Source organism: Mustela nigripes, chromosome 5, assembly GCF_022355385.1.
Source record: "Mustela nigripes isolate SB6536 chromosome 5, MUSNIG.SB6536, whole genome shotgun sequence".
Lineage (NCBI taxonomy): Eukaryota > Metazoa > Chordata > Mammalia > Carnivora > Mustelidae > Mustela > Mustela nigripes.
This window is the reverse complement of record NC_081561.1, coordinates 130,636,101-130,659,563: the sequence shown is the minus strand read 5'-3', so window position 1 is coordinate 130,659,563 and position 23,463 is coordinate 130,636,101.

Below are 23,463 nucleotides of genomic sequence, written 5' to 3'. Positions count from 1 at the left end.
GATTCTAGGACTTCTAATCTTACATTGAACAGCAGTGGTGAGAGTGGGCATCCCTGTCGTGTTCCTAACCTTAGGGGAAAGCTCTCAGTTTTTCTGCATTGAAAGTGATATTTGTTGTGGGTTTTTCATAGTTTTTATGTTATTGAGGTATGTACCTTCTATCCCTACACTGTGAAGAATTTTATCAAGAAAGCATGCTGTACCTTTTGTCCTGTTGAAGTTTTTTTTTTTTTTAATTTCCACCTTTACAGTTATATTCTATCCTTTCTATATATTTAATTTTACTTTTGTATACATATATTTTTCTTTCTTTACAATTTAGAGTTGTAGTTTGTTCTAAGAAACTAAAATGCATTAGGATAAAGTGTATTGATCTGTTCTGTTCACCTGTCTGCTTATATACCTTCTTTCTTTATTTTTATTTTTTTCACTATTAATTTTTATTATTGCTGTTACATTCTGTACTTTCATTGTACTTAATTTTATTTTTGTACATATATAACTTTTTCTTTCTTGACAATTTTGGGATTGAGTTTTCCAGCTAGCAGATGAAAATAACACAAGATCCAGTGTGTATACTCTGTTATGTCCATCTGTCTGATTTTATTCTATTTATTTATTTATTCATTCCATTTATTTACTTATTCCATTTATTTATTTATTTAGATTTTGGTTCTCATATGATTTGTTTAGTGTATTTTCTCTGGGATCATTGTTGTCATTCTAGTATTTTGTTCTCATTCATCTATTCTTCTCTGTATACAAAGAGAAGAGAGAAAAACTCACCTCAAAAAAGAGAACAAGAGGCAGGAGTTACTCATAGGGACCCATTCAGTATGGACAGAAGTAAGATTTTCAAACTAGAATTCAGAATAATGATTTTAAAGACACTTGCTGGGCTTAAAAAAAAAAAAAGCATAGAAGACACTAGAGAATCCCTTTCTTCCTTTTTTATATTATTTATTTATTTGACACAGAGAGAGAGAGAGCATGAGTAGGGGGAGTAGCAGGCAGAGGGAGAGGGAGAATCAGTCCCAGGACACTGGGATCATGACCTGAGCTGAAGCAATCACTTTACCAACTGAGCCACCCAGATGCCCTAGAGAATCCTGTTCTGGAGAAATAAAACAACTAAGATCTTTATAGACTTTTAAATTTTTGTAGTGTGTGTGTGTATATGTAATATATATCACTGGACAACTTTTAAATTTTTCCTAAGGGTTTAATTTACACTTTTTGTGTGTTTTCAATGTAAAAGTCAGAGTGGGTCTAGAGTGATCTTAAAGTAATTCACAAGTTAAAGTTTTATTATTAACATAGCAGGTAATTCTAAATAAATATATCCAGTGAATATATATAAAAAGGAAAGAATAAGTTCTTAAAAATTAATATTGTATATGTGCTTGCTAAATTTCAGTGTTCACTGGACTTATTTAAGGTTTTTGTGATGGAATAACAAACACACACACACAAGCTCTTGAATATTTAGAATATCTTCCCAAAGGTCAGAATCATTTTTCAATAAGAATGTCTCAACACAAATATACTAAAATATTAAACATCTTTCATTCTTACATTACTAAATATCTATGAATAGTATAAAAACAATTTTTATTTATTGTTTTATGAGACTTAGCACAGTAGGAAAATGTTAGAGACCTGCATTCTTACCTGCTCTTAAATTTGTGAGACCAATTTTATGCCATATAAGTTTCAATTTCATAGTCTGGAATGCCCCACATGGAGATCATTCCCTGGACATGACATACTGTCTGTCCTCACCCAGGCGACAGATTCATGCTTAAATTTATACTTAGGCAAAATAGTAAGCATAATATTTTTCATGAAGCTATAAAATACTGATTTTCCACAAGAAATCCATTGTGACAGTTAAGAATCCTTATAGTCGGGGTGCCTGGGTGGCTCAGTGGGTTAAGCCTCTGCCTTCAGCTCAGGTCATGGTCCCAGGGTCCCATTGTTCTGGGATCAAGCCCCGCATGGGGCTCTCTGCTCAGCAGAGAGCATGCTTCCCCATCTCTCTCTGCCTGCCTCTTGGCCTACTTGTGATCTTTCTCTTTCTCTATCAAATAAATAAACAAAATCTTAAAAAAAAAAAAAAAAAGAATCCTTATAGTCAAGCTTTGTCATTGCAGGTTTAGCTGTAATCCTTAATGTTACAACTAAATCTCACTTTTTTTCTTGTGCTTCAATAGAAACAAGTTTCTGATACTCACTAAACTTTTAATATATTTGTTGAAAAAATGAATGCATGGATAAATAGTTATATTGTAGTATATTGCTTATGAACCTCTTTTGGCTAATATACATATTTTAAAGAAAATTAACATAGTTTTATTTATTTATTTTTCAGTTTTACTGAGAAATAATTTACTTTCATAATTTCAATAATTAACTTAAGGTGTACAGCATGATGGTTTGATTTACATATATTTTGAAATGATTATCATAATACATTCAGCTAACATCCATCATTTCATATAGATTCAATATAAAGAAAAGAAAAAAAAACAAAAATTCCTCTTGAGATGAGATTTCTTAGACATACTCCTCACAGCTTTCCCATGTACCATGCAGCAGGGTTAACTAGAGTCATCATGTACATAATATCCCTAGGAATTTTTTATCTTATAACTGGAAATTTGTACATTTTGACCACCTTCCTTCAATTCCCCTTCCTTTCCTCCCACCTCTGTTAATTTATTTTTTTTTAACATTTTATTTATTTGTTTGAAAGAGAGAGAAAATGAGAGAGAGAGCACAAGAGCAGGGTGAGGGGTACAGGGAGAGGCAGACTCCCCACTGAGCAGGAAGTATGATGTGGGACTCCATCTGGGACTCCAGGATCATAACCTGAGCAGAAGGCAGATGCTTAACTGACTGAGCCACCTAGGCATCTCATATTTGTCTTCTTCAATCTGACTTATTTCACTTAGCATAATGCCTTCAAGGTCCACTTATATTGTCAAAAATGATAGGATTTCCTCTTTTTTGGTTGAATAGTATTCCATTGTATATTGATATTTCAGAATGCATTAGGTAGTCAGAGAAGTAAGCTATTCATTTTAATACTTTTAATACATTTAATTAACAATTTAATAATTCAATATTCCATCATATATATGTATATATATTCCATTATATATAATGGAATATATAATACACACACACACACGCATATATATATATATATATATATATATATATATATATAATCTCACAACTTCTTTATCCATTCATCAATTCTAAAGATTTAATTTATTCATTTGAGAGAGACAGCACAAGCAGGGAGAGCCACAGAGGGAGAGGTAGAAGCAGGGTCCTCACTGAGAGGGAGCTCAACGTGGGCTAGACCCCAGGACCCTGAGATTATAACCTGAGCTGAAGGCAGTTGTTTAACCAACTGAGTCACCCAGGCACCTCTATCCATTCATCAACTGGTGGACACTAAGAGTTGGTTCCATGTTTGGGCTATTGTAAATAATGTTGCTATGAACATGGAGGTGCAGATATTTTTTTTGAATTAGTGTTTTCATTTCCTTTGGATGTATTCCCAGAAGTGGAATTGTTGGATCATATGGTAGTTCTATTTTTTAATTTTTTGAGGATCTTCCATAGTGGCTGTACCAATTTACAATCCCATCTACAGCGCACAAGTGTTCTTTTTCTCTGCACTGATACTGGCATCTTTTTCTTCTATCTTTTCTATAATGTATTGGCCAATATTTAACTCTAAAAATGAGTACATGAATTTTTTCATTCTATTTTTATTGCATTGAGCACTGTGCTAATGTACTAAATATAATACATAAAGCTGGGCATTTCATGTATTAGATAAAGATGGTCAATTTATTTCTTATTCACAAATCTATAAATTTCCTATCTATGCTATCCTGGGCTTCTTCTATCCTTTCTCTAGCCCAAGTCAAATGTCACCATGTACTGCATTTGACCCTTTCAGCTCCTGAAAGAATGTGCTCCAGCAGTGATCCTGCTTCCTCTTTTGTGACTATATTTTATGCCTTGTGTATCTAGGGACATTTTCAACATCAGTGCCCCAGCTTAAAAGAGCAACTATGAAGTGGTTGACACTTGTTGCCTCTTCTTCCTTCATTGCTCTTTGTACTTTTGTACTTCAGCTGACTAATATCTATACTCCTTTTTCATCATGCCATTCAAGCTGCTCATACATTTTCATTACTGGCCACTTTACTATACATTTTCCCATTTTTCATCTAACTAGACTTCTCAGTACCATTGACAGGATGACCCACAACTCTATCTTCCTTGTTGGAAACTTGCTTTCAGGAAAAAAAAAAAAATCATTCTAGGTTGTTTTACTAATTTGCTAGGTATTCCTTCTTAGGTTTGCATAGTCTCAATTTTTCTAAGCACTTCCTTCCCTTTTCCCAGAGTACAGTGGTGGGGTTTCTCAGGAATATCACTGTGGGTGTTTATTTCTTCGCATCCTGCAAATGTTATCTGTGAATTCATCCTCCTTGACAGCATGTACTGTCACTGAAAAAAATGACTTTAAAAAATATAGTCCTTCCTAGGACTTTTGGGATAAGTTGGAGTCCTGTGGTCCCAGAAGTATCTCTTGGCTGTCCCTTTCAGCTCCTAGAAAGTAGTTATATAGCTCTCCTAATTCCAACTGGCCTGGTTTAACTCTTCATGTTTGCTTTTTTTTTACTGCTTCAATTGTGTCATTTAAAATAAAAATAATACTTTTGATTTAAATTATTAAGCCTGGGAAACCTTAGTGGCTCAGTTTCTTAAGCATCTGCTTTTGGCTCAGGTCATGATCCCAGGTCTTGGGATTGAGCAAGGAACTGAGCAAGGAGCCTGGTTCTCCAACTCTGCTTGCTGTTTCCCCTGCTCATGCTCTCTCTCTCTCTCTGTTTCTATCTCTGACAAAAAATAAAATCTTAAAAAAAAATAAATTGTTAAGCCTATCACTATTATGATTTTTAATTCTAATTTATAAATAACAGTACATTTTAAAGATTAAATTGAATAAACATGAGCATAGATTATAGTATATAATGTTACATTTATATCATTTTATTATTTTCAAAGTGTATTCTCATATTTAGTCAATAAATTCTCATAACCATCACATAGTTATTATTATCTGTGTTATTGTAAGAAACATAAGCTTCTAGAGTTTTGGAGGCTTGCCAAAGATCAAACTAATAAGTGACAGAACACAAATTTGAAATATTTAGGAAAAATTACATATCTTTGTGTAAATATCACAGTCTTTAATTTTTACCAACCAAAAATTAATCAAATTCTACTTCACACCTGAAAGTGGTTTCTAAAAGATGCTACAAAGATGGAAATAATGCTTAAGTTTTGTATTCTTTACTAATTCATTTTTTGGAGAGAAGTAATAATTTAACTCTAAGGCATAAGACAAAGTAGAAGATGAAAAGATAAATCAAAGTCCATTTATCAGCTACAACTTGCTTTATATTCTAAATAATTAACAGTTAGGGACTGTAAATATTCTTTCTTTTGCATGAACTTCATGATAATACAAGTGAGAAAATTTGTATCTAAAATTAGAAAATAGATCTTACTTTTTTTCCTTAAAGAACTTAAAAGTTACTTCCTAGCTGGAGAGAAACCACCTATTCTAGTGTATTTTGCTCAGTTCTCTCATATGGTGATGGCCTTTTGACATTTGCCTTAAGGGCCTTTTCTGATCTTACCACTCTTGTTTAAACAAAACATGTGGTTTTGCCAGTGTCCTGCCACCAACTGGGAAACATAATCTCTGAAAGAGGCAAGAGCCAAGACCCCAGAAATTCTTAAGAATTATGTTAGTATGAGACTCTTGACTAGCAACGAGGGGCACTAACATTCCTCCCTGGCGCCTGCTGAAACAAATTTCAAGAATGGTAACAGGCTCGTTTGAGGGGTTTAAAACTATCAGTCTGGGATCAGCAGCCTGTTCTGAGAGGCTGTGGATGCCAAATTCCAGCTGTCACAACTTGCTTCTGTGAGAACCTTGTGCTCAGTCTGTCAGAGACTTGGAAGATGAACTTCGTTAAGACCGTGCACCACAACCCTTTTTATAGACAGACCAAACCCAAACCACAAATCTCCCTTTTGAAAACCCCAGCCCTTCCTTCCTGGTTTGGAAAACAGGGTCAACACAAGGTTATCTGTAGGTTGGGTGTGAGCACCCAAACAAAATATTTAGCCAACTGTATGACTAGTTTGTGGTTTCAGGTTTTTATTTCAAAATCTTTGCAGCCCATTAATCACTACCATGAAAGAGACTTCATCAAGAGTTCATGCTCAGTTCACTCATTGGGCTATAGAATCAGTGTTTATATTTTCATAGCAGAAAGAGAAAAGCAATAATTGACTAAATTGAATCACAGAAATGCTTAGAATTTGGGAACTCCAACCAAAGGTTTTTCTCTATGTAAGATTTTCAGTTATCTGTATATGAGTATACAGTAGCTACTTGGGTGATACTAGTTTTCTTAGGGAGGGAAGGATGTGTGTTTTCTCAGGACCAGAACCATTACTAATAAATTTTTCAACAGATATTCAAAAAGTTGAGTGTTTAGCTTCATAGCTGTTGTAAACTTTATACATAAAGTGTTCATTGGACCTGAGTAGTCTCTGATTACAGAATTAATCAGAATTTCCTAAATTATTTTCAGAAGCAATTAAGGAATAGTTAATAATAGTTGAATTCTTAATAGTTTTGGGGCACTATTCTGAGTCTTTTTTTTTTTCTTTAATGCATTAAATCCTCACAATACAATGAGGTGTCTATTTTCATTATAACAGATTTATTGATAAAAAATAGAATCTCCAGAAAAGATATATAATTTGCCCAAGATATCATTGCTAGAGGGTGGAAGAAACAGTATTGAAAATTGGTTCTATGCCCTAAAATGATAGAAAGCAATGGATGGGAGGCTGCTTTTATTATTATGGAACTTTTGCAATCCTTTGGCTTCCCTCTCAAAACTTAGTGCATAGACATTCTTATGCACTAAGAATGTCTATGAAATAATAGTATGGCTAGATTTTTAGTAACATTGTTCTGTCCCTTATTTTAGTTTGTTATATGGAGGGTTATTTTTAGTAAGTCAACTGGATATTGATAACTTTGGATGGTGCACTAGGTTAGGAGTCAAAGGTTTGAGTTGTAGATTTATTGCTGCTGCTGACAAATTGTGTGTAACAAGTCATTTAACATTTTGAGTGTTTTCTCTCTCCATCTGATGGTAATAAGATTTGTCCTGCTCTTCCCAACTAAGAGAGCTGCTTTACACATCAGAGACAAGAAATATGTTAAAGTATTGTGTCCATAAAAATATCATATGTGGGGCATCTGGGTGGCTCAGTGGGTTAAGCCTCTGCCTTCGGCTCAGGTCATGATCTCAGGGTCCTGGAATCGAGCCCCACATCAGGCTCTCTGCTCAGCAGGGAGCCTGCTTCCTCCTCCTCTCTCTCTGCCTGCCTCTCTGCCTATTTGTGATCTATCTCTGTCAAATAAACAAATAACATCTTTAAAAAAAATCATAAGTATATTAGCTATTATTAATTACTGATAAAATAAACATTCATTAGTCTTACAGCCATCTGAATGACTTAAGCAAATACTAATAGCTGTTTACTTATAAATCTGGCAATTTTGTAGGATTTTATGCACTTAATCTTGATAAAGTACAACTTACCTATTTTTAGTGCTTTCAGTATTGAATCTGAAAACTTATAAACACAAAGTTACCTAGATTTTTTCCGATGCTTTCTTTTAAAGAATTTAGTTTTGGATTTTACATTTAGGTCTGCCATACAGTCTTAATTAACATTTGGGAAATGTGTAAAATCTGTGTCTAGATTTATTGTTGCTTTTTTGCACATGGATATCTGCTAGTGGAATTTGTTGAAAAGACTGTCCTTTTGCTCCTTTGTCAAAGATCAGTTGACTATATTTGTGTAGGTCTATTTCTGGGCACTCAATCCTGTTTTATTAATCTATGTATTTATTCTTTAATCTGTCAACCCATCCATCAGTACTACTCTGTCTTGATTATTGTAACTTCATGGTAAGTCTTAAAATTGGTGACATGAGCCCTCCAAGTTTGTTCTTCTCCAGTATTATATTGAATATTCTAGATATTTTACCTTTCCATATAAATTTTGGAACAGATTATTAGCATCTACAAAATAGCATGCTGAGATCTTTATTGGTATTATACTGAATTTGCATAAGATGCAAAGAATTAATATTTTAACTATATCAAGTATTTCAACCTATGAACACAGACTACCTCTACATTTATTCAGATTTTTCTTTCATCAATTTTATAATTTTCTGTATACAGATCCAAAATATATTTTGGCAGATTCCTATAGTCATTTTATTTGTTGATACTGTTGTAAATGTCATTGTTTCTTAATCCCAAATTTCAATATTTCTTTGCATTTAATAGGAAAGCAATAGACTTTTATATATTTATCTTGTATCTTGCAACCTTGCTATACTTTATTATTTCTAAGAGATTTGTATTTGCTTTTTATCAATTCTTTCATATTTTCCTCATATAAATTTATGTCATGTGTAATTATTTGTCTACACTGGATTTGATTTGCTAATATTTTATTGAAGAATTTTACATCTATATTCACGAGAGATACTGGTTTGTAGTTTTCCTTTTTTATAATATTTTTATTATAATATTTTAATGTAACAAAGAACTTTTTCCAATATAAATCAAGATGCTATCTCCAATAGGCAAAACTAATTTATGGGTTCAGTCAATAGCATTTACAAGCATTTTTTTTTCACCTGCTGATTTATATTAATGTTAACATTTACTTGGCATTCTCAACTTACTGGAACAGAGCTTAAAACCTGAAGTTAAGTAAAGAAGGTCTTTGATGACGTACAATATATATCTATTAATTAATATACATGGGAAATCACCATCACAAATTATTTACTATTCTTGTTTGATACTAAATATTAACAGTCTTTGTAACATGGCCTTTAAATCCAAAGACTAGATAAAACTAGATTTTGGTTTTTCTTAAAATCCAATATAGAACACCCCATTCTCCAAAAATGAGAGAACAAGTAAATTATAGAACATTAGAGTACAGCATTTGATTTGAAAAAATATTTTTGGACACACCATTTCTTAGCTTTTCTTCCTTGAGAAGTAAATTTGAGTCAGGGATATAGGAGTGGGCAGTGAAAGGCCAAATTAAACAGTATCTCTCAGTCTTCACTCACATGGGATTAAGTCATGTGAGTCAAGTTTCTTGAGTCCGTGTTTGGCAGTTGGTGCGTTTGCATTCTAATTTCTATTTCTGATTAATCAATGGTGATCTGGATTTTACTTCCTATTACTTCAGTGAAAGCACTCTCACTGTTGATTCCAAAGTGCATTTTTCCATAATTCTATTACTTGATCTCTGTTTTATTTTACACTATTGATCACCTTCTTTCTTTAATCTCTATTTCCTTTCATTTCTTGGACATTAGGCTGTCTTGATTTTCATCATCTACCCTGGTCAAATCTTTTTTTTTTTTTTTTAAGATTTTATATATTTATTTGACAGAGAGAGAGAGAGAGAGAGAGAGCACAAGATGGAGAGTAGCAGGCAGAAAGTAAGGGAGAAGCAGTCTCTACATAGAGCAGGGGGAGCCTGATATGGGACTCAAACCCAGGACCCTGGATCATGACCTGAGCCAAAGGCAGTCACTTAACCAACTGAGCCACCCCAGTGCCCTACCCTGGTTAAATCTTTTTGGTCATCTTCACAATCTCTGTTTCATCCACCAATTCATATATATAGTTGCATAAAATAATACGTGTGTATACACACACACACACACACACACAAACATATGTATGTATGTAGTCCCTCTTATCCTTGTTCCGGTGATCTTTTCAGTACACTCTACCAATGAGTCACTTGATCCACATGCATGGTTTCAGTCATCTTCTCATGAGCAGCACGGGCTCCACTCTGGCCTCCTGATTTTCATACCCCACAATCTTTTGTAGAGCCTCACCTGGAAGCTTCATAGATCTAATATCTGAGACTGCCACTCAAGGCCTTCATCCCTGGATCCTGCAAACCTATTCACCCTCACCCACAACTCGTATTCTGCCATGTGCCCCACGTTCTAGACACAGCATATTCTACTTGTTCCTGATTTAGTGATGCTATTTATTGTTGTATTTGCTTTTGCTCTTGCTACGTCTTCACTGACAAATGAATGTGGTCTTCTATCATCTTTTTTGTTGCTGTTCTAAGTACTACCTCCATATTTCAAAACTGCACAGATGAGTCCTTCAGAAAACCTCTTGCCCTCTTTGAGTGGAAAGTTAGCCCTTTTTTATTCTCAAAGTGAACTATATTTTGATCAGAATACCCAAACTACTGTGTATAATCCTGGTTTACTTGTCTTTCTCCTTCCTAGCCTCCTTGAAAACAGAACTATGAATTCCATTTGGTACATCAGAGCTATAGCATGATTGGTAAAAAAACAGATACACAGAAACTGTTTCATGAATGAGTCCTGGGGATAATTATTTTAGGAGCTAAAGGAATACTACATCTTCATCTTGCTGGAATTAATCTAGTCTTCTAGGCTTTCCCCAGGTAGAAGCAGAAACTCTAATCCTTAACAGCCTAAGGACTGGACCAGAATTTAGATGCTTCTATAAGAGGGGTCAGGAAAACATTTCCTTTGGCTCTAGTTTAGAGTCATAGACCATGAAGCAGGTTTATGAAAGGCAGCAAGAATGCTTACACCAGATAAATTTTACAGAAGATGAAATGACATTTCCCTCTTGTCTCAATTCTTAATTGGGTACTCATGGTCACTGGGAGGTTTGTACAGCCTCAAGGCTGGCTCCATTTTGCTGCCATCTGTCTTAGTTATAAGTACACTACAAGTTCCATATGGCTCCTTAATTCCAAAGAGCCTAAAGCATTCTAATGTTTCATAGGGCCAGTTGAGAAAAATGACTTACCTTATTTGTTTTGGGTTTGGAATAATTAGGAAACAGAATTAACAGTACTCCAAGTCTCTAAACGTGCTTTTCCTTTAACAGAAGAGGCTACTGTGGACAACCCACATCTATATCACAACTTCTCATGTTTATCTATTCTCTAAATAGAGAAGACATTTTGCTTTTAAAATAATGTAAGGTTATATTTTTATTTGTAATTAATAAAAGTACCATAATATCTACAATATTGATGCTTAACTTATTATTTCTGCATAGTGAAGATCATTATCCTTTTTATTTGATGATAATGATATGGTTTTTTGCTATACCTAGGCACCTCATGATTTTATATTTTACATACACAGATATTCATTCAAAGGTTCTTATTCAATGCAGAATTTTCTCAGTTAATCACCTGAGTTCTTTCATGAAGACCCTTTGAATCCTCATTTTCTTTTTCAAGATTTTATTTATTTATTTGAGAGAGAGACAGTGAGAGAAAGTTTGAGAGAGGAGAAGGTCAGAGCGAGAAGTAGACTTATGGAGCTGGGAGCCCGATGAGGCACTTGATCCTGCTACTCCAGGATCATGACGTGAGGTGAAGGCAGTCGCCTAACCAACTGAGCAACCCAGGTGCCCTGAATCCTCATTTTCATTGCTTTTTTTTTTTTTATCGTTTTAAAACTGCCCTTGCAGAGTCCTAATCCTTAATCTATGCAACCATCTGCCTTACTAATTATAACTGAACAGTGCTGGAGAATTTATGAAACTGTGCAACTTGACCTCAGTACTCAGTCACTGTTTTCCAGGTCTGATAGGACTTCAATGGATTATCAGTTTCTTTCTTGTCCTTTAAAAGCTTCTATCCTATTGCCTCAACAAAAATTCTGAAGCCTTACAATTCTCTTCATAATCCAAGCTCTTCCCTTCCTCTCCCACACCCCCCTACTCAACTTCCTACCTCTTTTAGTCAGACTCCTCCATGAGTAGTCTTATCTTTATTCTTTTTATTCTAATCCAAAAGGGTTAATTATTCCATTGAAGATTAATACATTAAAGTGCTCTCCAATACAGTTCTTGTCTTCTCAGAAGGCTTTGCATTATCAGTTGCCTGCTCTGTCCTGAATCATAATCTACTCCTTTCCCCGCCCCCTCACTGGATCCTATCCTTTCTCAGTATAACATTCAAGTTAACATCTCCTCCTTTTGTAAAATATAAAATAAAGATTTTGCTACTAATATTAACTTTAAATTATACCAATCTCTTGCATCCCTTTGTCATAACAAATTCTCGCCTCTGTTCTTTGTACTTGCTGTTTTCACTTCTTCTCTTTCCTTCCCCTTACCTCCAACTCTATTACCTACCTTAAAAGACATACTTTTATCTTTCATGGAACTTCTTGCTTTCCTTGTACCATCTGTGTCTATTACCTGTGTGGGTTTCTTTTTCTCTGCCCCTCAACCTATAAGTATTTCTAAGGTGTTGCAAACTGACCTAAGTTAATGAGGTAATTCATGATCCTCAGTTTCATTTTTTGTTAGGTAACAGTAGTCATTCCAAGAGTTTGAGGTGAGAGGAGTTAGTTACTTCTGCAGACTTGGTACTAGAATGTAATGAAAGCAAGATACAGGCCAGATTCTGTACATTCATGACAAACATTTAATTAACAAATGTTCACTAGAAAAAGCAGGCTAAGACTGATTTGGTCTTTAATTTTTTATGCAAACCCATCTTCTTCTTTCTTTCTTTTTTTTTTAAAGATTTTATTTATTTATTTGACAGATCACAAGTAGGCAGAGAGAGAGAGAGGAGGAAGCAGGCTCCCCGAGAAGCAGAGAGCCCGATGCGGGGCTCGATCCCAGGACCCTGGGATCACGACCTGAGCCGAAGGCAGAGGCTTTAACCCACTGAGCCACCCAGGCACCCCCATCTTCTTCTTTCTTAATGGCATTTAATGTTTTAATTTAATGTATTTAATTTAGTTGCATTAGATAGTATTTAACATACCATTTTATATGTGTATGTATTGGGTAAGTAAATAGGTTTTTGTGTGAGTCCTGCATGTTCATGTTTTCATGTCATGAAACAGGTGGAAAAATTCAGTGATAAAATCTCAAACACATTCCCACATTCTTTTGTGCTAAATGGAGAGGAAGGAAATGGGGGGGGGTTGGGAGGAAGAGAAAAATATTTTATTTTTTTCAGTTCCATTCATTTGAAAGTGGCGTTCAGAAGTATTTTGGAACAAGCTACAAGAACATCTGATGATATTCATTTGAAAAAGAAATATTGGTGATCTAGGAGTTAATTATGATACCTTTTTATTGCCTGTTTTTAAAACTTCCTCTTTTAGAGCAGATATTTTATTTGAGTAAAATTAAGCCTCATTGAACCAAATTCCACTTTTATAGAAATTTGAAATGATTGAGTGGGGTATTATAGATTTTTAAATCAGAAATATTTACAATACAGATAACATTCTGGCATAATTAACTGAAAGAATTGTAAAATGACATACTATAATTTATCAAATAAAGTGGCTTTTATTTTTATTTCTTTTAGTATTTACACACAACATATCATTTTTTATAGTAGTAACCATAGCATAGATAAAATTTCTTTTCTAACATTATCCTAATATGTATTTTTTTATGTTGCTTCATATTTTTTATAATAACTATTTCTAGTTGTAACAAAATAATGTGATACAGTAGATAAAAAACCTCTTTCTTACTTCATCATATCCCTATTTTTTGGCATTTGCTTCTTCCACTGTTTGCTATTATAATATTAACATCTCCATAGATTATATTTTCTTTCCTATTGGATTATTACTTAACATAAATTCCCAGAAGTAGGTGCCTGGGTGGCTCAGTCATTAAGCCTCTGCCTTTGGCTCAGGTCATGATCCCAGGGTCCTGGGATCAAGTCCTACACCGTGCTCCATGCTCAGCAGGGAGCCTGCTTCTCCCTCTCCCACTCCCTTTGCTTGTGTTCCCTCTCTCACTGGGTCTCACTCTGTCAAATAAACAAATAAAATCTTTAAAAATAAACAACAAATAAATTCCCAGAAGTGATATTACTAAATTTAAAAAAAAAATGAACATGTTTGTGATTCTGGCTGCATACTATGCATTATTTCCTATAAAATTCAAAAATAATAGTAGCAATCATTTATTGATTATACAATAAATTCCAGGAAAGATATTGCTACTGGACATAAAGGTTTTGCTACCAGACAGGAGTTAAAAAAGGAACTAATTCTATATTCACACCTTAGGTAATCCATCTATTGCCATACACAAGAAACCATTTACCAAACTTTAGTGAGGTTAAGAATTATATGGGATGTTCAGTTAAACCTAGAGATTTTAGGGACACTCTCCCAGAGATTCTGAATAAGTAGGCCTGAAAGGGCATCTAGATTGTCAGCATTTTAAACAATCACTCCCATATGGTTCTAATACAGGTGACTCACAGACTACAATTTGAGAAATACTGATCTATGTGTCGACAGTATCCAAACCTAAGTCTCTGGACTGACCTTCCCCAAGTGCTTCATCTCAACTGACTTTAGAGATAAACCCAGGGTATCCTAATCTGAACCTTCCTTCCCATCCCCTTTAAGCAATGTCCCCTCTTCTGCTTCTAAGATAGTAAATATCTTCTCCTTTGTTGTTACATTTAGATTTTGTCAATGCCTTCCTTTTTTTAAATTGAAATATAATTGACAATAAGAGTATGTTAGGTATATAACACAATGATTTAATATTTGCTTATATTGCAAAATGACCCTCATAGTAAGTCTAGTTAATATCATTCACCATACATAGTTACATGATTTTTTTTAAAAAATTTATTTTTTTTAATTTCTTTTCAGTGTTCCAGAATTCATTGTTTATGCACCACACCCAGTGCTCCATGTAATACACAATTCTTTTCTTGTGATTGAGGACTTTTAAGATCTACTCTCTTAGAACTTTCAAATACGCAATACAGTGTTAACTATAGTCACTATGCTATATATTACATCCCCATGACCAATTTATTTTATAACTAGAAATTTGTACCCTTTGACAACACCCCCCCCATTTTGTCTTCTTCCTACTCCCACACTCTGGCAACCAAAATCTGTTCTTTGTGAGCTTGTTTTGTTTTTGTTTTTAGATTCTTCATAAGTGGGATTATATAGTATCTTTGATTGATTTCATCTAGCATAATGTCCTCAAGGTCCATCCATATTGTCACAAATGACAAGATTTCAATTATTCTGTTGGCTGAATAATATTTTGTTTCATGTGTTTGTATGTGTGTGTGTATGTATATGTGTATATATATTCATTCTTTATGCATTTTCTTTAGGCATGCATCCTTGACAGATGCTTAGGTAGTTTCCATACCTTGGCCATTGTAAATAATTTGCAATAAACATGAAGGTGCATATATCTTCTTAAGTGGGCATTTTCATTTTCTTTGAATAAATACCTAGAAGTGGGATTGCTGGATCATAAGATAGTTTTATTTTTAGTTTTTTTGAGGAAACCATATTGTTTTCCATAGTGGGTGTACCAATTTACATTCCCACCATCAGTTCACCAGGGATCTTTTTCTCCACATTTTGACTGATTGCTTGTGTTTTTGATAATAGCCATTCTAGTGGGCATGAGGTGGTATCTCATGGTAAATTTTATTTGCAGCTCCCTGATGATTAATGACACTAAATATCTTCTCAGGTACCTATTGGCTATCTGAATGTCTTCTTTGGGAAAATGCTTATTCAGATCTTCTGCCCATTTTTAAGTCGGATTATTTGTTTGATGTTGAATTATGTGAGTTCTTTATATATTTTTATATTAACCCCATATTAGATATATTATTTGCAAATATTTTCTCGCATTCTGTAGGTTGCATTTTCCTTTAACTGATGGCTTCCTTTGTTGTGAAGCTTTTTAGTTTGATGTAATCCCACTTGTTTCCTTTTGCTTTTGAAGTCAGATCCCAAAAATCAACATTGAGACTGATATTGTGGAGCCCATTACCTTCATTTCCTTCTAGATGTCTCAGGTCTTACATGTGATTTCTTAATCCATTTTAACAATTTTGTGTACAGTGTAAGAAAGTGATACTTTCATTCTTTTGCCTATAACTGTCCAGTTTTCCCAATACTAATTATTCAAGAGACTGTCCTTTCTCTGTTATATATTTCTTGACTCCATCATAAATTAATTGAGCATATAAACATGGGTTTTGTTATACTGTAGCTTTGTAACATATTTTGAAATCAAGATGTGTGATACTTCCAGCTTTGTTCTTTCTCAAGATAACTTTGGCTATTTGGCATATGCACCTGTGTGTGTGTTTACATAAAAATTTTTAGCATTGTTCTATTTATGTAAAAAACATCATTGGAATTTTGAATAGGGATTATATTGAATAGATTGCTTCAGACATTTTAAGAATATTAGTCCTTCTAATCTATGAGCACAGAATATCTCTGCATTTATTTGTGCTGTGCTCAATTTCTTTCATAAATGTCTTATAGTTCACCTCCTTGATTAACTTGATTAACTTATTCCTATGTATTTTATTTTTTTCACATAATTATAAATGGGATTGTTTTCTTAATTTCTCTTTCTGAAAATTTGTTAATGCCTAATTATTTGTGGGAATGACTTATAAATAATAGTTTCTATATGGACAAGTTTATTAAGTTCTTAAAGTTTTCTCTAAATAATATAGGCAATCCCTAAAATATTTAGTTTTATATTCATGACCCTTAGATACCTTTTAAAGATTTTATTTATTTATGTGAGAAAGAAATAGAGAAAAAGGGGAAAGGGACAGAGGGGAGAGAGAGGAAAAGGGAGAGAATCTCAAGCAGGTTCCACTCTGAATGCTGAGCCCCTCTCGTTTCTCTGGGCTGAATCTCAGGACCTTGAGATCATGACCTGAGCAGTCCAAGAGTCACTAAACTGACTGAGCCACCCAGGAGCTCCACGACCCTTCAGATACCTTTTAAGTTTTTTGTATGGAAATTCTTCATGAATAGTGACCCTGTAGTAAATTATTTTGGAAAAAAAATGTATGCATGTGTTTAGAAAATACATGTGTGTTTCTTTATATATATATATATATATATATATATATATATATTCATACACATTTAACAGAGAAAGTTATTAGAATAAAAATGACTAATCTGAAGACATTGAAACAAGAAGCTGTGCTTTACATATTTATTTTAAAATTTGGACTTGGAGGACTCAATTGAAATTTATTAGAAAGATCTTCTATGTTAATCCTCTGTACATTTCTGCATACTGCCCTGCCTTGACGTGTTTATTTTGACCAGTACAATGAAATTACCCTTGTCATTATCACTAAAGTTCTTATTTCTTACTTTACTTGACTTACGTGTAATGGAAAATTTAATCCACATGACTACATGACATAGATTTACTGGACTTTATTCTTTTTTTTTTTTTTTTTTGGTTAAAACAACTGAAACTGTTTATTGGGGTTTAGGGACTGCATACCAGGAGACAGTCAGATGAAAGTGTGCTCCAGGTTACAAGCAGGGAGTGTAGGCTTATAAATGCAAAACCCCCCACAAGTTTACATGTTTGTATTGTAAGAATTATGATTGGTGCTGGCCACTTTTGTATGTGATTGGCTATTTGGCTAACAGTTGTTATTCATATATTTCAGACCAAAATAGGAAGATGTGTTCTAGCAGGTAGTGGAGCTGCAACTGGCAAAAGTCAGAAGTTCTTGGTGTTTTGATAAGTGAACAGGAGAACCTACTTCCTTAATAACCTTCTAATGGAGTTTATTCATCTTATAAAAAATTACAACTAGTCATCATCCCTTTGATGAAATCTTTCATTGAACTTTCCTTTCTTTTGGTTTCTAAAACATTACTCTCTTCTGGTTTTTTATCTTCTTCTATTTCTACCTTTTCTCAGGGATAAGGGCATCTGTTTCTTCACCCATGTCATAACCACCACAGTTTCTCAGAGAGCGATCTTCAGCTTCCATTTCACTCTGATCTTCCTGGGTTGATTTTATATACTCCTATGGTACCAAATACTATTTATATATGTTATCATCTTACATCTCCTGTTAACCTGTCCTGATTTATATGTTTGTCTGTATTTATTAAAAATACACAATTGTGTGGTACCTGGGTGGTTCAGTTGTTAAGCGTCTGTGTTGGACTCAGGTTATGGTCCCAGGGTCCTGGGATTGAGCCCCACATCAGGCTCCCTGCTCAGGGAAGTCTTCTTCTTCCTCTCCAACTCCCCCTGCTTGTGTTCCCTCTCTTGTGTCTCTCTCTGTCAAATAAATAAATAAAATCTTTTTTAAAAAGTGCACAATTGTATATTTCCATAGGTACCTTGAAAAATGATCTAATCATCTAGTCACTGTCAGCCCCAAACAAAGCAAAACAAAACAGCAACATATGCTAGCATTATCTTTTTCCCAACTCTCCATGCATGAAGCCAGCACATAAGCATTACAAAGGAAAATTGAAGCCAGCACATAAGCACTACAAAGGAAATATTTATGAAAAGAGTATGGTGAATGGATGTACCTGGAGTTTTTTGGTTAGTATAATCCACATAAGTGAAAAGCTACTAAGTAGAAATGAAGAAGGATTAGTTCTTTTAATTACAGATCTCTTGCTTTTTGTATCCTTAGATCAGTGTAGGACTTCTTTTAGCACTCCGGGGTGTTTCTCTATACAATTTCTGATGGCTTTATCAGGACTGCAGCAGCCCGGCTCCAACCTATCAAATATATCTTGCCGTAGATGAGCTGATCCCAACTTACTTTTACAGTAATCAGTGATATTTCATTCATCTCCCTTTTCCATCTTGCCATCTTACAGTTTCCTAAACAAACCATGCTCCAGGTTTCATCCTTCCCTTTGCAACACTTTTTTGTTGTAAAAAAAAAAAAGAAGAAGAAGAAGTCTAGACTGCTTTCTCTAAACGGCATCTCTCATTTTTTCTTCTATAGACTATTGTCTATGTGTTTCTCAATCCTCACTTCTAAATAGGCTTTCCTTTCCTTCTGACTCCTCCCTAGTTCTAATTGGGTATTTTTTGTATGTGCTTACTTCACCATACCTTTTATTATATTACGATATAATTTCCCTTCTGGGTGAAAATGCCGTGAACTCTTTGAAGGCAAGATCAATGATTTTTTTTTTGTCCAAATCTTCAATGCTAAACATAGTAAACTCTGAGGAAGTTATCCATATACAGAATATTTTATGCCATATTAATATTGCTGTGAAATGTAAGCTAAAAGGGGTTTATGACTCTTGGAATTTATTACCCCATTCAGGATACATTCCTTGTAAGCCCTGATTTCTGACTAAGGACTGATGTGATTCTGTTTCAATATTTTTCACCAAAATTTATTTTGGTGACTACCAATTCTAAGACTTCTGTGACAGTTAACACTGGCTGATCATGTTAGGGCATAGCTATAGTTTCCATGCTGAAAATTATCATAATAAAATTGTTCAAGACCCCCACAAAACACTCTATTTTAAAGTTTCGAAAGCAAGATGCTTTCTTTCATTTTGGTTGCACAAATACATAACAGAAATTACATTTGGAACTGTGTCCGCGAGGAATATCTTGGTCAGAGAGATGGTATCGGGGCTTCCAAGAGCTGATTGCAGCTCCCTGTGGATATCACATGGCAGGTAGACTATAATTTCTGCATTTGACACACACAGTGCTTTCATATCCCATTAAATAATTACAAACAGAAATGAGAAAAAGAAGCTAAAGAGGAACTCATGACACTGAGGTTTTGGGAAAATGTTATGCTGCTGAAACATTAGCAGCCTGACCTAGTTTGGGATTTAAACTACTTGCTGCTGCCATTCCTCTGGTTTTGCTGGTTTCACTCGTGATTGTTACATTCAAAAGTGTCTATAACTATCGTTGTTAGGTTTCCTTTGGTCTCATAATACTCAAAATCAACAATGAAGATATCATCTTTATTCTGAGAAACATAACCAATTTGAATTTATTAATAACCATGATACTTTATAGATTGATTTTTTAACTTTATGGTTTACTATAATAATTGTCACATTCTTGCCTTCTTTCCAGGTAAAACAACGAACATACTAAAGGTATCTGATAAATTATTTATAATACCCTCCGTAGGCATGAAAGCAACAGGAATAATCGGCTCTATTTTTTAGAAAAGCAAATAAGTCATGGTGATGTTTTATGACTTACTCATGGCACATGCCCTACAGATCAGTAACAACCAAGGAAGCAAATTGGCAGCCACATAACTACTTGCAGATTCCTGAACATACCAGACCCGATGGCAGGCATGGTCATAAATCACTGAAAGTTAAAACATTTTTTTTCTTCAAATATTCCCAAATGGAACGTTCCAAAAATACAGATTTTTTTTTTTTTAGGAAAAAGAAATAGGTATGAAGAATAAGATTTTATCACATTTGTTTTTATCGATTTCTGTGCATTTTCAATGTATTTACTTAAGTATTCATTCTTTTAAATAGATAACACATGCACACTGTTAAATAAATCATAACTTGCAAGGTGTACACCATGAAAATATGTTTTTATCCCATCCCTTTCCTGCCTCCCATTTCTCTCCAGAGTCAAGCAGTTACTGGTCTCTTGACTGGTATTTAAGACCTGTGTTTATACTTTATACAGGTATTTTTCCTAAAGAGATTTACATACATTCTAGTTCAATTCAAAACCCTTGGAGCTGAAAGAGAGCTGATATTAGAATAATATCTATTTTTTTCTAGAATACCACAAATACAGAACGATTATCAGTCCAAAACAGTTATCTTGCTTTAAAAAGAAACACATTTGTTTCTGTTAAAGCTGGCTGTGCTTGTAAGGAACACATAAATATTTTTAAAAAACAGCAAAAGCTGCAAAGTAAAACTAATGACATTGGCTGAACTCTTACAGTGCATTCTTATGTACAACATTAAATGCCTCTTTTAAAGTCATTCTGGAAAGGTTCTTATAGAGGCCTATTTGTGAAGTAAATTTTAAGGCTTTCTTTTGGAAATACTGAATGTTTTTAACTGTATATCAAAGAGGAAGTTGTAAGAGTTGTACAACATTAGTGTCAAGATATAATAAAGTGAAACTGAAAGATCACTTCATTTTTCATTTTAGGAAGTCCACTGCTTACTTGAGAGTTTCTTTCATTTTCATATCTAATGTCAATCCACAAGTCAAAATACAGTATCTGGAGAAATCAAGAAGAGAGTGTTATGCTTGCTTTTATCGTCTTCTCATTCCAGATTTTAGGATAAAAAATTACTCAGTGGATGCCTTGCCTGGAAATACAATTGTATTTTGGAAAATACAGAGTTTAGAAAGCTATTGGAAAAGAACATCAATTTTTTTGAAAATCTCTGCATTTAATCACAAGGGTAAATGGATCATAGTAAAATTTTAGTTCTGTGGTCAAGGTATTGGTTATGATGACTACCAAAGTATTCACTTGGATTATTTTGGGTAGGTTTACTTTTTGTTAGTTTTATAAAATTATGCAAAGTTACTAACATTAATTTAGTTATAATTTGTGGATTTATTTTGCTGAGAATGTAAATACTTATTTAAATAGAAATTTATCATGCTTAGCGAAATAAGTCAAGCAGAGAAAGACAACTATCATATGATCTCCCTGAGATGAGGAAGTGGTAATGCAACATGGGGGCTTAAGTGGGTAGAAGATGGAATTGGGAGGGAGACAAACCATAAGTGATTCTTAATCTCACAAAACAAACTGAGGGTTGCTGGGGGGAGGGGGTTGGGAGAAGGGGTTGGGATTATGGACATTGGGGAGGGTATGTGCTTTGGTGAGTGCTGTGAAGTGTGTAAACCTGGTGATTCACAGACCTGTACCCCTGGGGATAAAAATATATGTTTATAAAAAATTAAAAATTAAAAGAAAAAAAAAGAAATTTATTAAATATTTTCTTTATAATGCCTTCTTTCCCATATATTCAATAATTGACACAAGATACATCCTCTTAATGAATATTCTTTGTGATCCACTTATATGTATATGTGATAAAATTATGAAATTTTAATTATTTTTGTTAATAATAGTTGCAATATGTAGCCAAGGGGTATCATAAGTTTTTTCTTGATAATGCCTTTAAAATCCATTAATATGATAGGTATGTGTGATAGCACTATAGCTTTTGATTGTTTTGTGATGGAGTTATAGCTCATTGTTTCTTTGTTTTTAAATATTTTGAAATTTTTATTTGACAGACTTTTATATTCATAGTTCCAGATGAATTATAAATTAATTCTATTTTTTTCAGGAAAAATAGTATTATATTAACTATATGCAATCAATTCAGAAGGATATATGATGTATAATTTATTTATCAAGGAAAATGTTAGAAATCACTAAGATAGTTTTTTTTTTTAAGTTAGGGTTCCTTTCTAAGAAATTTTAATAACTTGGAAAATGTATGATACAGTACCAAGTAAGAAGTAAGAGGTTATGGTTCTTTGTAATCATATTACCCTCTATAATGATTTAATTTTAATCAATTTTTTTATTTGGAAATCATTGTAGATTCCTATACAGCTGTAGGAAATAACAGATTTTATGTATCCTTCAACCAGTTTCCTCCAGGGATAGTATTTTGCAAAACTATAGTGCAATATCACAACCAGGATACTGACATTGCTGTAGTCAAGATACAGAATATTCCCATTGCCATGAAGATTCCTCATGTTGCCATTTTATAGCCACATCACTTCCCTCCCAAAACCACAACATCCTTTATCTTAAGTAAACACATCACTGTTTTGTTCTCTACTTCTGCAATTCTTAGATATTACATAAATAGAGTCATATGGGTAAGAAGTCTTTGGATTGACTTTTGTCCCTCTCAGTGTAATTCTGTGGAAATTCAACAGTTGCATTTATCCATAGTTTGTTCCTTTTTACTGATGAATAGTATTCCATTGTATGAAAATACCACTGTTTGACAATTTATCCATTGGTGGAAATCTGAATTGTTGCCAGTGTCAGGCTATTATGAATAAAGTTGCTATAAACTTTCATGTAGAAGTCTCTGTGTGAACTTGTTTTCATTTCTTTGGGATAAGTGCTCAAGAGTGCAATTGACCATTTGTGTGGTAGTCACATATTTTGTTGTTATTGTTGTTGTTGTTTTTAAAGTAGGCTATATGCCTAATGTGGGGCTTGAACTCATGATCCCAAGATCAAGAGTTGCATGCTTTACTGACTAAGTCACATAGGCCCCCCCATTTATTTAGTTTTTTTTTTTTAATTTTATTTTATTTATTTTTTTTTATTTTATTATTTTTTTAATTTTTTATTTTTTATAAACATATATTTTTATCCCCAGGGGTACAGGTCTGTGAG